General features: G+C 42.7%; 1 protein-coding gene across 2 annotated transcripts in view; it reads left to right on the forward strand.

The window, feature by feature from the left end:
* Positions 1-6,146: 6,146 nt before the first annotated feature.
* The window catches only part of SPATS2 (spermatogenesis associated serine rich 2), a 149,332-nt gene continuing 141,815 nt past the window's right edge, over positions 6,147-13,663 (forward strand). Inside the window, exon 1 of one of the 2 annotated variants that reach the window (XM_028125719.2) lies at positions 6,147-6,307. The gene's annotated coding sequence lies outside the window, so the exon portion shown is untranslated. The remainder of the gene's footprint in view (positions 6,308-13,663) is intronic. The other variant, XM_028125718.2, reaches the window with a different exon arrangement.

The following is a 13,663-nucleotide window of genomic DNA, read 5'->3' on the forward strand; positions in this document are numbered from 1 at the left end:
CCATAACCACCAGTTTGGACTTGGCTTCTCTTGATACTTTCTTCTTTTCACTCCTGGGGTCCATGGCAGAGAATGTAAATTTATTGCTTTTCTGTGTGATTTGGATTGGCAAGCAAATAGCTGCTCCATCTGGGCACATGGTGACATTTTATTTATATTCAGTGACTGGGAATTCATTGCCTCTCAGCAGTTGACTTTTCTTGCACAGTCAGAAGACTGATCATTCTAGACCCATGTCCCTTCCAACTCTAATTCTTTTCTATCAGTGCATTCCTTGTTCTCATGTTCATCCCTTTGCTAATGTCACCCTTCTTTCCTGTAATTATTTTTCCTCTCTGCTAATCCAAATCTTTACACTTCTTTTACATCCAGCTTAAGGTTTATTCCTAAATGATGCCTTCACTGATTAATTCCATCTCCAGTAATCTTTCCGCCTTGAGTTCCTTCAGCATTCTTGTCTAGTTTGGACCATTCTATCAAGCATTTTCTTACATGTTGCCATATAATCATTCTCTGTCTCCTGTTTGTAAGTCTTGTCTCCTTAACTATAGCAAAGCCCCTTAAGGGCAGAGACTGTCTTCTCTCCATGCAAATAACAGGACATTTAACAGTGCAAACAACAGGACATGTTATTTAACAATTTAAAGCCTCCTCTTTCTCATTTGTTACATGGGGATAATAATGCCTATATCACAGAGATGTTGAGACAATCAAATGAGACAATGTGTTGAGACTACTTTGTAAACCATAAAACATTTTACGGAGGGTAGACATTATCAGTTTTTTAAAAGATTTTATTTATTTATTTGAGAGAGAGCGCGCCTGAGTACACAAGCAGAGGGAGGGGCAGAAAGAGAGGGAGAAGCAGGCCCCCTGCTGAGCAGGGAGCCTGAAGCAGGCTTGGTCCCAGGACCCTGGGATCATGACCTGAGCTGGAGGCAGATGCTTAACTGACTGAGCCATCCAGCATTATCAATTTTTCAAACAATGGTCACAGACTGTATAAATGAAAGAGCATGCTTAAATTCCATGAATGAAGGTACAGTAAGGCAGTGTTAGTTATAAGTCTCACACATAGAAACAAAGTGACTAAAGATCAAATTCCGGGCTCCTGGCTTAGTTGGTAATCCATGCGACACTTGATCTCAGGGTTGTAAATTCCAGCCCCATGTTGGGTGAAGAGATTACTTAAAAAATAAAATCTTTTGGGGCATCTGGGTGGCTTAGTCAGTTGGGCGACCGACTTTTCATTTCGGCTCAGGTCATGATCTCAGGGTTGTGGGGTCGAGCCCCATGTGGGGCTCTGTACTCAGTGTGGAGCTGGCTTGGGCTTCTCTCTCTGCTCCTACCCCTGCTCGCTCACTCTCTCTCTCTCAAAATAAATAAAAAAGAGAGAGAGAGAATCTCAAGCCAACTCCCCGCTCAGCGAGGCAGGTAACATGGGGCTCCATCTCGAGGCCTTGTGATCATGACTTGACCTGAAATCAAGAGTTGGACTCCCAACTGACTGAACCACTCAGGTGCCCCATCTTTTCTTCTTTTTAAATAAAATCCTTTTTAAAAATGTCAAATTCAAGTTTTTAATGAACTTATAAGGCACTTTTGCTGAACTGTTTAAAATATGAGTTTTTGTTTTGACATTGCCACTAATTTTGTGATGTAACAATTCAACCTTTGATAATTTAAGGCCAGCCCCAGCCATAAACATCTGATACACAACTGAATTTGTCTGTTACTCATGTCTTTGGACCTCAGTTTTGTTATCTGTAAAATGAGAAATGCTAACCTAATAACCTAAACAAACCTCTTTTTTATTTTTATTTTTTTTTTAAGATTCTATTTATTTATTTGACAGAGAGAGACACAGCGAGAGAGAGGAAACACAAGCTGGGGGAGTGGGAGAGGGAGCTGGATGCGAGGCTCCATCCCAGGACCCTGGGATCATGACCTGAGCTGAAAGTGGACGCACAACTGAGCCATCTAGATGCCCCTAAACAAATCCCTTTAATAGAACTTTATTTTTTATTTTTTTAAGGATTTTATTTATTTATTTGACAGAGAGTGAGAGAGCACAAGCTGGGGAGCAGGAGAGGGAGAAGAAGCAGGCTCCCCATTGAGCAGAGAGTCTGATGTGGGGCTCGATCCCAGGACCCTGAGATCATAACCTGAGCTGAAGGCAGCGGCTTAACGAGCTGAGCCACCCAGGTGCCCCTTAATAGAACTTTAGACAATGAATGCTCAAAGAAACAAGAATCCCATAGAGAAGTCTCTTACGAAGAAAAACTTTCCTTGGGGGAAAGCTGCATACTATATAGTGCATTCATTTAATTATTAACAAAGCACATTACCATATTAAATACCCTGGGAAGTAAAGAAACCAGTTTAACTTTATTTTACACAGTGTTATCCACATTTATTTGGAACTGGGATAGTTTTTTCAGAACTATTTGAATTTCCATGAAATGAATTTTCTAAGATACACAATTTGGACTGTCCATGTGAATATTCTTAGGTATTAGAGGTGGGGCAATCAAAGGGAAAAGTACACCCTTATGAAATGTTCTCTGGTGGTCTTCGTGCCTATGGTGGTTTGGAGCTTCAAATTTAGACAACAGAGACTTCTAAAAGATCATGGTCCTTAATCACAGTATTCATTATCGTCTTCAAGATAATGAGTAAAATTTTTGTCTCTCAGACTAAATTCAGACCTTTTTGCCTAATGAAAATATAGAATCTGGCAATCAATCACTTCAGATACAAAAAGTCAACTCAAACAAACATATGAGAAAAATTCTGACCTCCAGGATCTATTTCAAACATATCAAATTAGATCTTATTAGTATTTGCAAAATATATCTGCCGAGGTGAAGATTATGTCATGATTTATCTTTAGTTCTAATTTTGCCACTAAGTCATTAGGTAACCTGGGATAAATTAATTCCCTTAAGGCTGAACTGAGATATATGGGTGTTATATCAAAATGATCTTTTGTAATCCTTAGCAGTTACTTTAATCATTTCAGAAATTTGGTTTTTTCTTTTTCTTCAAAGTATGTCACGTATTATATGTTGACTTTATTACAGCATTTCTTGTCCTCCAGTATAATTAGTAGATAGACTTTAAATAATTTGCAATCATTTCAAAGCAGGTAATTATCACTTTGTTTTATTGTGAAGTATGGCATATGAAATAGAAAATGTATATGTAAATAACAATGATAAAATTTAACTTAATAACTTAGGTCCGAAAGATATTTTTGAAGCATTTATTCAGTGTCTTTTTGGAGAGATAGAGTACAGCATGGAAAATGGGTCAAGGTGGTCCATGAGCTGCAGGATCCCTCTTGCAAACCTCACTTAGCAAGTCATATATGTGACACACCCTCCTTGAAGGACTATTATTTTTTGAGTAAAATTGTTTTTTGCAGAGGAATTTGTCCCAAATGAAAGAACAGAACAAGGCCATGGCTAGGAAAAACAAACACACACACAGAATTCTTTTTTGAATGCACCTACTGCCTCCCCAGGGACTTAGCAAAACGTTCCTTTTGATCACATTCAGAACTCTCCCTTAGAGACCTGTTAAATATGATATTCTTCATAGCATTAGATTTCCAGTCATGTTTTGACAGCTCTCATAGATTGGGCCTAGGTATGCTCTTTAATTCACCTCCCTTCCACATATCTACATATGGAATATCCACATATAAAAACTGTCTCCCATTAGACCACTGGCTCTCAGGAAAGGCATCAAGTGTCTTTTTTTTTTTTAAAGATTTATTTATTTATTTGACAGAGAAAGACACAGCAAGAGAGGGAACACAAACAGGGGCAGAGGGAGAGGCAGCCTTCCTGCTGAGCTGGGAGCTCGATGTGGGGCTCGATCCCAAGACCCTGGGATCATGACCTGAGCCAAAGGGCAGACGCTTAACGACTGAGCCACCCAGGTGCCCTAGGCATCAGGTGTCTTTCCCAACACTATAAGATTTCCAAGAATAGACTTTACTTTCCTCCCAAAGAAACTACGTTGGTTTTGCAGCAATAACAGGGCCTATAATGAAGGTGTTTCCCAAGCAACTTTGGTAGGTGAAATCTGTCATTACGGGAAAGATCTTAAATCCTATTGGTTCAGGTCCCATTCTTCCACATGAAGTTTCCCATTAACCAGGGCCGTATCATCCCATCCCTACTCTGTATGGGAAGGAAGAGAAATTGTGGAAGAATTAATCATTCATTCCTGTGTTCCTACACCACTTTGCACTTTTCTGTTTCAACACTTATTACATGCTATTTTAGTTAATTATTTAATGGCTTCTATCCTCCTTTACAGTTGGATACTCTCTTTGGGGATAATCTTGTTCTATTCTTCTTTATAAGTGACCCAAAACCTAAAATAATGCCTACCTCTCGACTGGGTACTTAAGAATTTAGTAAATGAAAAGAGAGCCGGTATTTGGACAGTTTGCTTCTATTTGAATCTTTGAGAAAATATTCAATAGTAAGCATGTATTTGAATCTTTGAGAAAAGATTCAGTAGTAAGCAACATATGGTATAGTGCCCTAACTAGCTGGATGACCTTGTCTTCTGTTTCTTTAGATCTGTAAATGATATGGTTGGATTAGATCAGGCATTATTAACCAGGGGTCAGTGGGCTCCAGGGTGTTTCGACTCTCCAAACTCATGCAAAGTTAAACACAAAGGACCAGATAACTTCAGAGAGATCTTACTCCATTACAGGTACTGGGACTTCAATAGCTAGCGAAAGCGTGGAAAACAAACATGTGTCTGTGGTGTCTAACTATACGCACTCATGTACACTTTCAGGCCTGTTGCTGATGCCAGTCCAGAGCCCCTTATGCTTTGGCCTCAAAAGCTAAGAACATGGGGACAGACTCTGATTAATCTTTTCAGTGTTAACTATCTAAATCCCCAGGCTCTGGCCGCTCCTAATCGACCACTGAGCAGCTGACGGTGGGGTGAGTACTTCACACATGCCCGACACTACCTAGAAAGGTGCGCTGATACTGGAGATGGTTCTGGCCCTGGGGAGGTTGGGAATCTGATCACGAAGCAAGAGGAGTATTTAACATAAAGATTCACCGGCGGCCGGACTGCCCACAGGCGCATGGAGGGAGGCAGACAGCTGAGCAGACCAGAAAACCGACTCAGAAACCGGCTTGGGCAGTGTGTCTGGCGGACGTGGTAGAGAATCCTCAAGTGGTTCTAGAGCTTATCCTGCCCCCGACCCCGCACCGGCCTCTACCGACTCCCAGAAAGCTGAGCGGCCGCGAAGTCCGGACGTCCGGGAATTTCCCGAAGTCGGTGGCTCTGAAATGGCCTTTTGGAGTCAAACTTAGGTCGGGAAAGAGGGCAAGGCGAGGGGCGGGGTCATGAGCCGCGAAAGGGAAGGCCGCTTGAGACAGCCGGTCCCTCCCGGGACCTAGAGATTAAAAGCCCTTTGCGAGGCTCCCCTCGAGGCGTCCGCCTTCGGCAATCTCCGGGGAAGTTTCGGCTCTTTCCGGCAGTTCCAGCTCGGGCCCTCCACTCTCCGAGCGCGCTGTTCCCCCTCCTCACGCCGCCCCGCTCCTCCTTGGCCTGGGCTGTTCTGCACATGGGCACGAGCTCTTGTCTCATCCGTCCCCACTCCCATCTAGTTTGTTCCCGACCCACTCCTCCAATCCCTACTGTTCGTCGTTATTCCCAATTCCTGGCGACGCCCGAGCTCCCTCAACTCAGGCGCGCAACCCGGCGGGCGGTGAGAGGCGCGAGGGACTGGGTCACGAGAGGAGCGGCAACCCGACGACTGGAGCCGGCCTCCCGCCCCGCGCCTCTCCACTCGCAGATCCCAGGCGCGCGGGCCGCCTAGCGCCCCGGCCTTCGCGCGCCGGTTGGCTGCAACGGCCTCGAGCTCGGCGCGCCGGGTTCGCGCCGGCGCGAGCACGCGCCCTGTGCGCTGGCTTGCTGGCGCGCACGCGCCCGAGCGGGCTCCGGGGCGGGGCTAACAGCGCGATCCCCGGCGAGGTCGGTGTGGATCCGCTGGCACTTCGGCCCCCAGCCGCGGCTGCGATCCCCAGCCCGCCGCCCCGCCGAAGCGGAGAAAGGGGTGGTGGGGGCGGTGGGGGCGGTGGGGGCGGGGCGGCGTCCGGCTCTGGGAGAGCTGGGGGAGGAGCGCGGCGGCGACGGCGACCGCTCTAGAAGAGGAGGAGAAGGAGGCGGAGGAGCTCCTTTCCTCTTCTCAGACCCTGGAGCGTCCGGGACGCAGAGCCCGGAACTGGAGGGACGCGGCGACTGCGGGGGCCCCGGGTAGGTGAGGCTGTGGGTACTGGGTGGAGGGGTTGGTGGGGGACAAGGGGGACACAAAGGTGCAAGAGAGCGGGCTTGAGGGAGGGCACGGGGGAGGGGGTAGTTGTTGGGGGTTGGGATGTGGAGAGGAGGGCGACTTGAGCCCTTCGGGACCTGGAGTACCCAGATGGTGAAAGGCTTCTGGGGTCAATGGGGCGGACCGAAGCACACGGGTCCGAGTTGGGGGGGTTTCCAGAGGCACAGGCCGGGGAAACAATGGAGTAAGGGGGGACTCTGGTGTGAGCGTGTGTGGGGTATTGGATTTTGAGAAACAACGAGAGATCGAAAAGAATGAAAGAATGGGTCATTTGGGATGAGAAATACAATGAATTGGGAATGCAGTGGGGATGCGTAAGGTCATCTGCGTGGGTGTCCGAGGTCCTCAGGATTTGGGGGCAAAGTGGGATTTGAAAAATAAAGACATAGGCATTTTTGGAATGGGGAGGGGAGGACGGAGAGAAAATAAGGTAAAGGGTAGCAGAGAAATAAAATAGATGTGGTTTGGGCTTGAATTAAAGCGGAAGAGTAGATCTTTGAGAGTATAGGGTAGGTGGACTACAGTGGCATCTTTCTTCTAATTTATCCAGGATGATTGGGTTCTTTTGGAAGGTGGATCTTTCTCAGGTTGGTCCCTCTGCTGAGCAGTACAAGCTGTTCTTTTAATAATTCGGTTATCACTTATAGTCCGTTTCATTGATGAAGCATGCCTGTAGTATTTATTTCTCCTATGATCATCAGGTTACTCTATGTAATTTACCTGTGGTTAATGAAGCAGGGGAGAACATATCACCAACAGTAGGCATCTTGCTTTGAGTTAGGTCAGTGATAATGCAGAGTTTAGGGTGTTTGGGGGGGAGAACCAAGAGTTGTTTTCATTTAGACTAAAAGGTGATGAATAGCCTTGATAAAATCGAAGTTATCTATACTTTGTTAGAATTGCAGTTTCTCACTGAGAAATGTTCATGTACCATCTGCTACTGGTTTTATGCTCCTGGGAGAGTTTGGGTTCTGCCTCAAGAAATTCTTGATGCTGGTACCAAATTATCAGGTTGCTTTATACCTTCCAGTTTGAATAAAGGTGATTTGAAAATACTGTGGGAAAGTATTTCTGGGGTTATGATCTTTGCATTGATCTCCTTGATACTTGGATTTCCAGACCAAATATTGAGTGGTACTAGACACAAGATTGCTGACTTTGAAATTGTAGTTACCAGTAAGTGTTCATAAATAGTGTTAATCTTTTTATTTATTGGGTATTAAGTTTTGCTGACTCACCTAAGATTTCTGGGAATTTATTCATTTATATTTCTGGCTAGGTCTTGGATGGTAGCATTAGACTACTTTATAAAGACCCAAATATAATGATCTAAATTGTCACTTTTCGTATATCTTACAAAAACTGAACAAAGCAAGGAGTGTCTTCACTGGTGATAATGTGGCTCTTTATTGACCTCTTACAGTGGACTAGGCAAGGTGCTAAGTTTGTTTTGCATGCATTATCTCATTTAACTTAATCCTCACAGTTATCTCCTATTTTATAATTAAGAGGTTAAATAATTTACTAGGGTCACAGAGGTAGTAACTAAAGCCACATTCAGACCTAGCTCTGTTGGATGCCTTCTTTAAATCTTCACTGCCTGGTTGTTGTACCTGCTATATCCCTCCTCCTAGTCTTGGTTGTAGTACAGGCATCATGAATTGGTTGAAACTTGGGTCTGATGTGATAATGGTGATTTATTTATTTATTTAGTAAAGATTTTATTTATTTGAGAGAGAGGAAGGGGAGAGGGAGCATGAGCAGGTGGAGGGGCAGAGGGAGAAGCAGGCTCCCGGCTCAGTGGGCATCCCAACTCCCGGCTGGATCCCAGGACCCTGGGATCATGACCTGAGCTGAAGGCAGATGCTTAACCCACTGAGCCACCCAGGCACCCTGATAAGGGTGATTTATTTTTTATTTTTTATTTTTTTTTTAAGATTTTATTTTGACAGAGACACAGCGAGAGAGGGAACACAAGCTCCGGAGCTGATAAGGGTGATTTAGATGAATATTGGGTTAGTGGGCTACATCTGTAGAGTTTATAAATGTTTATTGCTCCTGTGATTTAACAAATCTTCTGGGGTCCAGATAGTAGAGCTAATCTTGCTAAGGGTTTGATCTGTGAACACTTAATTTTCCCTTTGGTCTAGTGTACTGCTGAGTACTGTGCCTAGGTGGCGCTCTCCCTTGTAGAAGTCAAGGCAGCCAGTTGTGGAGTCAGAACCAATTAACTCTGAAAACAATCGAAAACTGCTGAGAGCTCAAGTGCCCTCCCAAGCACCTGTTGAGTCCACAGTTGGTACGGGCATTATTTCTAAATATAGACAGGATCCTCTTAGAAACCAGGAGTGAAACAAGTAGAACTGAGAGAAACAGCTGGGGCCTGAGGGAGGAGCCATAGGTTGCTGGCCAAAACATCAGCATAGCGCTGGAGGGTTGATCCAGGAGTGGCAAAGGGCCTCAGGTACTAGTGCATGGCAAGAGGGGAGGGAATTTTTATTTGTTGAGCATTTATGTATTCTAGGCACTGAACTCAGTGTTTTATATATATATCACTTCATAAGATCTTCAAACAACCCTTACAAGGTAGGTGTAAGCATTATCCCTATTTTTCAGATGAAGCTCAGAAAGGTTAGGTGACTTGTACAGATTGTTTAATAAAAGCAGTGAAGGAAGTTTGTATATATTATTATTATTGCTGCTTGCTGTTTCCCATTATAGAGCTAAATATTAAACACGGGAACTTTAAGTCAGTCTTTAGGATCCACTCTGCTTCTTGTTAGTACAACTGATTATTTCAATCTTGTTATTTCCATTGGAGACTGGAAGGAAGAGCTTTGTTTTTTCTGATTTAATTGTTGGGAAGGGGAGCCCATTCACTATTTAGTAAATGACCTCTTGTAGAATATAATTCATCTTCCTCAGTTGCTTGGTATAAATCTGTAGCAACATGAAAATGTCCATTTTCATTTTGAAAATGGCAGGTCCATCCCTCCTATTCTGAGGTCTTGACTTTCAGGTAAGTCTCTGGAGGATGACGTAAAGCATGCCTGTTACAGACTCTTACCACTTCATATATTTTTTCCACAAAGGTTTGACCATCATTCTTGCTCGGTTACTTTTAAAAAGTTGTGGTAAAATATAGATAACATAAGATTTACCATTTAAAGCATTACATACAGTGGTATTAAGTACATTCACATTGTTAAACAGCTATCACCACCATCCATCTCCAGAACATTTTAATCTTCCCAAACAAACTGTCAAACAATAACTCCCCATTCCTCTCTTTCCTCAGCCATTCCCCTTTCTGTCTCTATCAATATGACTACTCTAGGAATCTCATATAAGTAGAATAATAGTATTTGACCATTTGTATCTGGCTTATTTCACTTAGCATGATGTCTTTAAGGTTCATCAATATTTTAGCTTGTGTCAGAATTTCATGCCTTTTTTTTAGGACCGCATAATATTCCATTATAAGGGTATACCACATTTTGTTTATCCATTTAGACACTTGGGTCATTTCTACCTTTTGGCTGTTGTGAATAATGCTGCTGGGAACATTGATGTACGAGTATCTGTTTGAGTCCTTGCTTTCAGTTCTTTTGAATATATACTAAGAAGTGGGATTTCTGGGTCATATGGTAATTCTGTTTAATTTTTTGAGGAAGTGTTACATTTATTTATTTAAAATATTTTATTTATTTATTTGACAGAGAGAGACACAGTGAGAGAGGGAACACAAGCAGGGGGAGTGGCAGAGGGAGAAGCAGGCTTCCTGCTGAGCAGGGAGCCTGATGTGGGGCTCAATTCCAGGACCCTGAGATCATGACCTGAGCCGAAAGCCACCCAGGCGCCCTGAAGTGTTACTTTTAAAGATTTATTTATTTATTTGAGAGAGAGAGAGAGAGAGAGCGCAAGTTGGGGGGGAGGGATAGAGGGAGAGAATTTTCAAGCAGACATCTGCTGAGTGTGGAGCCTGACTCAGGGCTCCAACTCACAACCCTGAGATCATTACCTGAACCGAAACCAAGAGTCGCATGCTTAACCGACTGAGCCACCCAGATGTGCCCTGTGAGGAATTGTTACTTTTAAATGGTGGTTTATTTGTGTTCACCTGAAAGTAGCACCTGGCCTTATGTTTGAGGAATGATGTTTCCTATACTGACTTTTTCTGTACTGTTCATAGGACACTTGTACTGGAAGTGATTCAAAAGGAAATGATTTACCTAGTTTTCATGGCTCTCTCTTAGCTTCTGCCTATTTATAGTTATGTATCATGACATCTGGCAAGCATATTAAAATACATTTCAACTTAGCAATAAAGTACTTTTGAAAATCTTTCAGACAATTCAGCTGATGAAGAAAATGGGAGTATCTGTTCTAAAGTGTGAAATATATCCAATGTGGAAGGAACCATTTGTTATATATAAATCTTTCTAGTCATACCTGTAAATGTGGGTAATCATCTTAAAAACATTATCTGTATGTGTATTTGAAAAATGTCAGTAGTATAGAGCATTTTCAGTTCACTTTGCTGCCTTTGAAATCCAGGGTACTTTTTTCATTTAAAAATGTTTTTACATGTATGAGCTGCTGGTTACTGCTTATCTTGTGCATCTCTTCACTGAAAAAGGTTTGAGTGCCTGCTTTGTGCTTTAAATATTTCAAGAAGGTCGCTGTAATGCAGGAAGTAAAATTGGCTCAAGTTGTTTATTTGACTCCATTTTTCCTCTATTTGTGTGTGTATATGTATGTTTATTTATATACACACTCATATAAATATATATATATATGAGTTCTATAGTACCAAGTATAGTAGATTGGAATAGCTGCAGACTGATAGTGGACTGCCTCTTAGGACATGTCTAACCTCCCAATTCATTTTTTCTAAATGTCACAAAGATATTAATTATCCCTGCATCTTGCTTCTTGAGATTATTGTGTTACAAAGGGACTTCAGGCTCACATGCCATTTTCTGGAAACTTCGTAAAAGAGTTAGCCCACACTTACCTTGGAGGTGGTCTGTTGGTTCTGAAATAGGGTTGACCCTTGAACAGTGTGGGAGTTAGGGGCACTGGCCCCTGTGCAAGTGGAAAATTTGTGTATAACTTTGGACTTTCCAAACACTTAACTGTGTATTATATATTGTATTCTTACAGTAAAGTAGCTAGAGAAAAGAAAATATTAAGAAGGCCGGAAGAAAGAAAATAAAGGCCGTAAGGAAGAACAAATACATTTACAGTACTGTATTTATCGAAAAAAATCCATGTATAAGTGGACAAATGCAGTTCAAACCCGCGTTGTTCAACGGTCACTGTATTTCTAAAGATTTAAAGTTTGTAAACACCTTATGTTTAAGTTACTGGATATTAAGGATTGGTCAGAGGCCAGCATTTTGCTCTCCATGTTCAAATCTACCATAGTCGTCTTTGGGGGTGGGTGCGTGAAATATGCATCATCTCCTACATAGATTCTGCAGGGTTTGAGGATATAGCTATTAGCTTAAAGGCAACTTCTACAGTCATTATCCTATGATTCATTTGTGGTTAGGGGTTACGTAGCGATTCGTACTACTTCAAACCCTAAATAACAACATTGGATTACTGGTAAGAAGGAGGGATTTTTAAATATTACTTAATTAGCAAAATGACATGATTACTAGTTGTGGAGTGTGTGTGTGTGTGTGTGTGTGTGTGTGTGTGTGTGTGTGTGTTTACAATTGGCTAAAGGATATTTGGCCTGAGGAAAAGATTTGTGATGAGGCCATTATATGATTTAGATGAGTCATGATAGGTAAGTGAAGACACTGCCAGTGGTATTACGTCCCATTAACCTGTATAAAGGCCTGGAAAGACCAAAGTGTACAACTTGCAGTCTTCTCCTCTCTTGAGTACATGTGATATGTCCAGCAGTAAATTATTTGCTGCTGTTTTAAGGCTACCATCAGTAGTAGAGCAATACTTGTCTCTAAATTATCCTCTTGCGGGGCGCCTGCGTGGCTCATTTGGTTAAGTGTCTGCCATCAGTTCAGATCATGATCGCAGAGTCCTGGGATCGGACCCCACATCTGGCTCCCTGCTTGGCAGGGAGTCTGCTTCTCCCTCTCCCTCTGCCCCTCCTCTCCCCCGACTCATGCTCACTTGCTCTCTCTCTCTCTCTCTCAAATAAATAAATCTTAAAAAAATAAATTGTCCACTTGGTCTCTGGTATGTGTCAACGTGGTCAGCTCACTGTTGGCTCTTCCTGGTTATCTTCTGTTAGCATTGATTTGAAATGTGCATTCGTGTGTAGTCGCCGTGACTCTTCTGCTTACTTTGTTTGGTCATCCTCTTAATCTTTATAGTAAATTGCCTTCATTGCCTACCTGCATATCCTGCACAAGTCCTCAGCATAAGGATTTCATCATGAGAAGCTCTTTCATATTTGATGAAAGCAGTGAAATGCATCTATAACTAAGATGGAATTACAGGAAGCTAAAGTATTGTACCTGAATGGCAGGTGATACAGAACCACTACAGACTAAATCAGCTAAAGCTTAGATGCAAGCTTGATGTTTTGTTGTATCTTACTGGTCAGTACACACTAGGTTTCTTGAGATGGTTATCTGATTCCTTGTTGACAATGCTTTAAACAAAGCTTAGTTGGGTAATTTTTTTCATCTCTGTCACTATGCAAATGTTGTATATTTTATGTTGGTTTTTTGAAAGTTGATATATTTGGGGCACCTGGATGGCTCAGTTGGTTAAGTGTCCAACTCTTGATTTTGGCTTGGGTCATGATCTCAGGGTTGTGAGATCGAGCCCTGTGTTGGGGCTCTGCACTGAGCACGGAGCCTGCTTGGGATTCTCTCTCTCCATTTACCTCTGCCTGTCCCCCCTCCCCTTTTCCTCCCTCCCCCACTCTCATGCATGCGTGCTCTCTCTAAAAAATATATATAATAAAATAAATAAATTAAAAGTTGATATTGGGGGGCACCTGGGTGGCTCAGTCGTTAAGCGTCTGCCTTCAGCTCAGGTCATGATCCCAGGGTCCTGGAATCGAGCCCCTCATCGGGCTCTCTGCTCGGCGAGAAGCCTGCTTCTCCCTCTCCCACTCCCCCTGCTTGTGTTCCTGCTCTTGCTATCTCTCACTCTTGTCAAATAAATAAATAAACTCTTAAAATTTTTTTTAAAAAGTTGATATTTGTCATTTGTCTGCCTGCTGATACGTAAATGTTATGATGATCCTATAAGTTAGACTACAAGGCATCATTATTATTTCATGTTATTGTGATTTGG

Source organism: Eumetopias jubatus, unplaced genomic scaffold (genome assembly GCF_037043125.1).
Source record: "Eumetopias jubatus isolate StellerSeaLion01/CBP00866 unplaced genomic scaffold, mEumJub1_p1.0 scaffold_8, whole genome shotgun sequence".
In the NCBI taxonomy this organism is placed as follows: domain Eukaryota; kingdom Metazoa; phylum Chordata; class Mammalia; order Carnivora; family Otariidae; genus Eumetopias; species Eumetopias jubatus.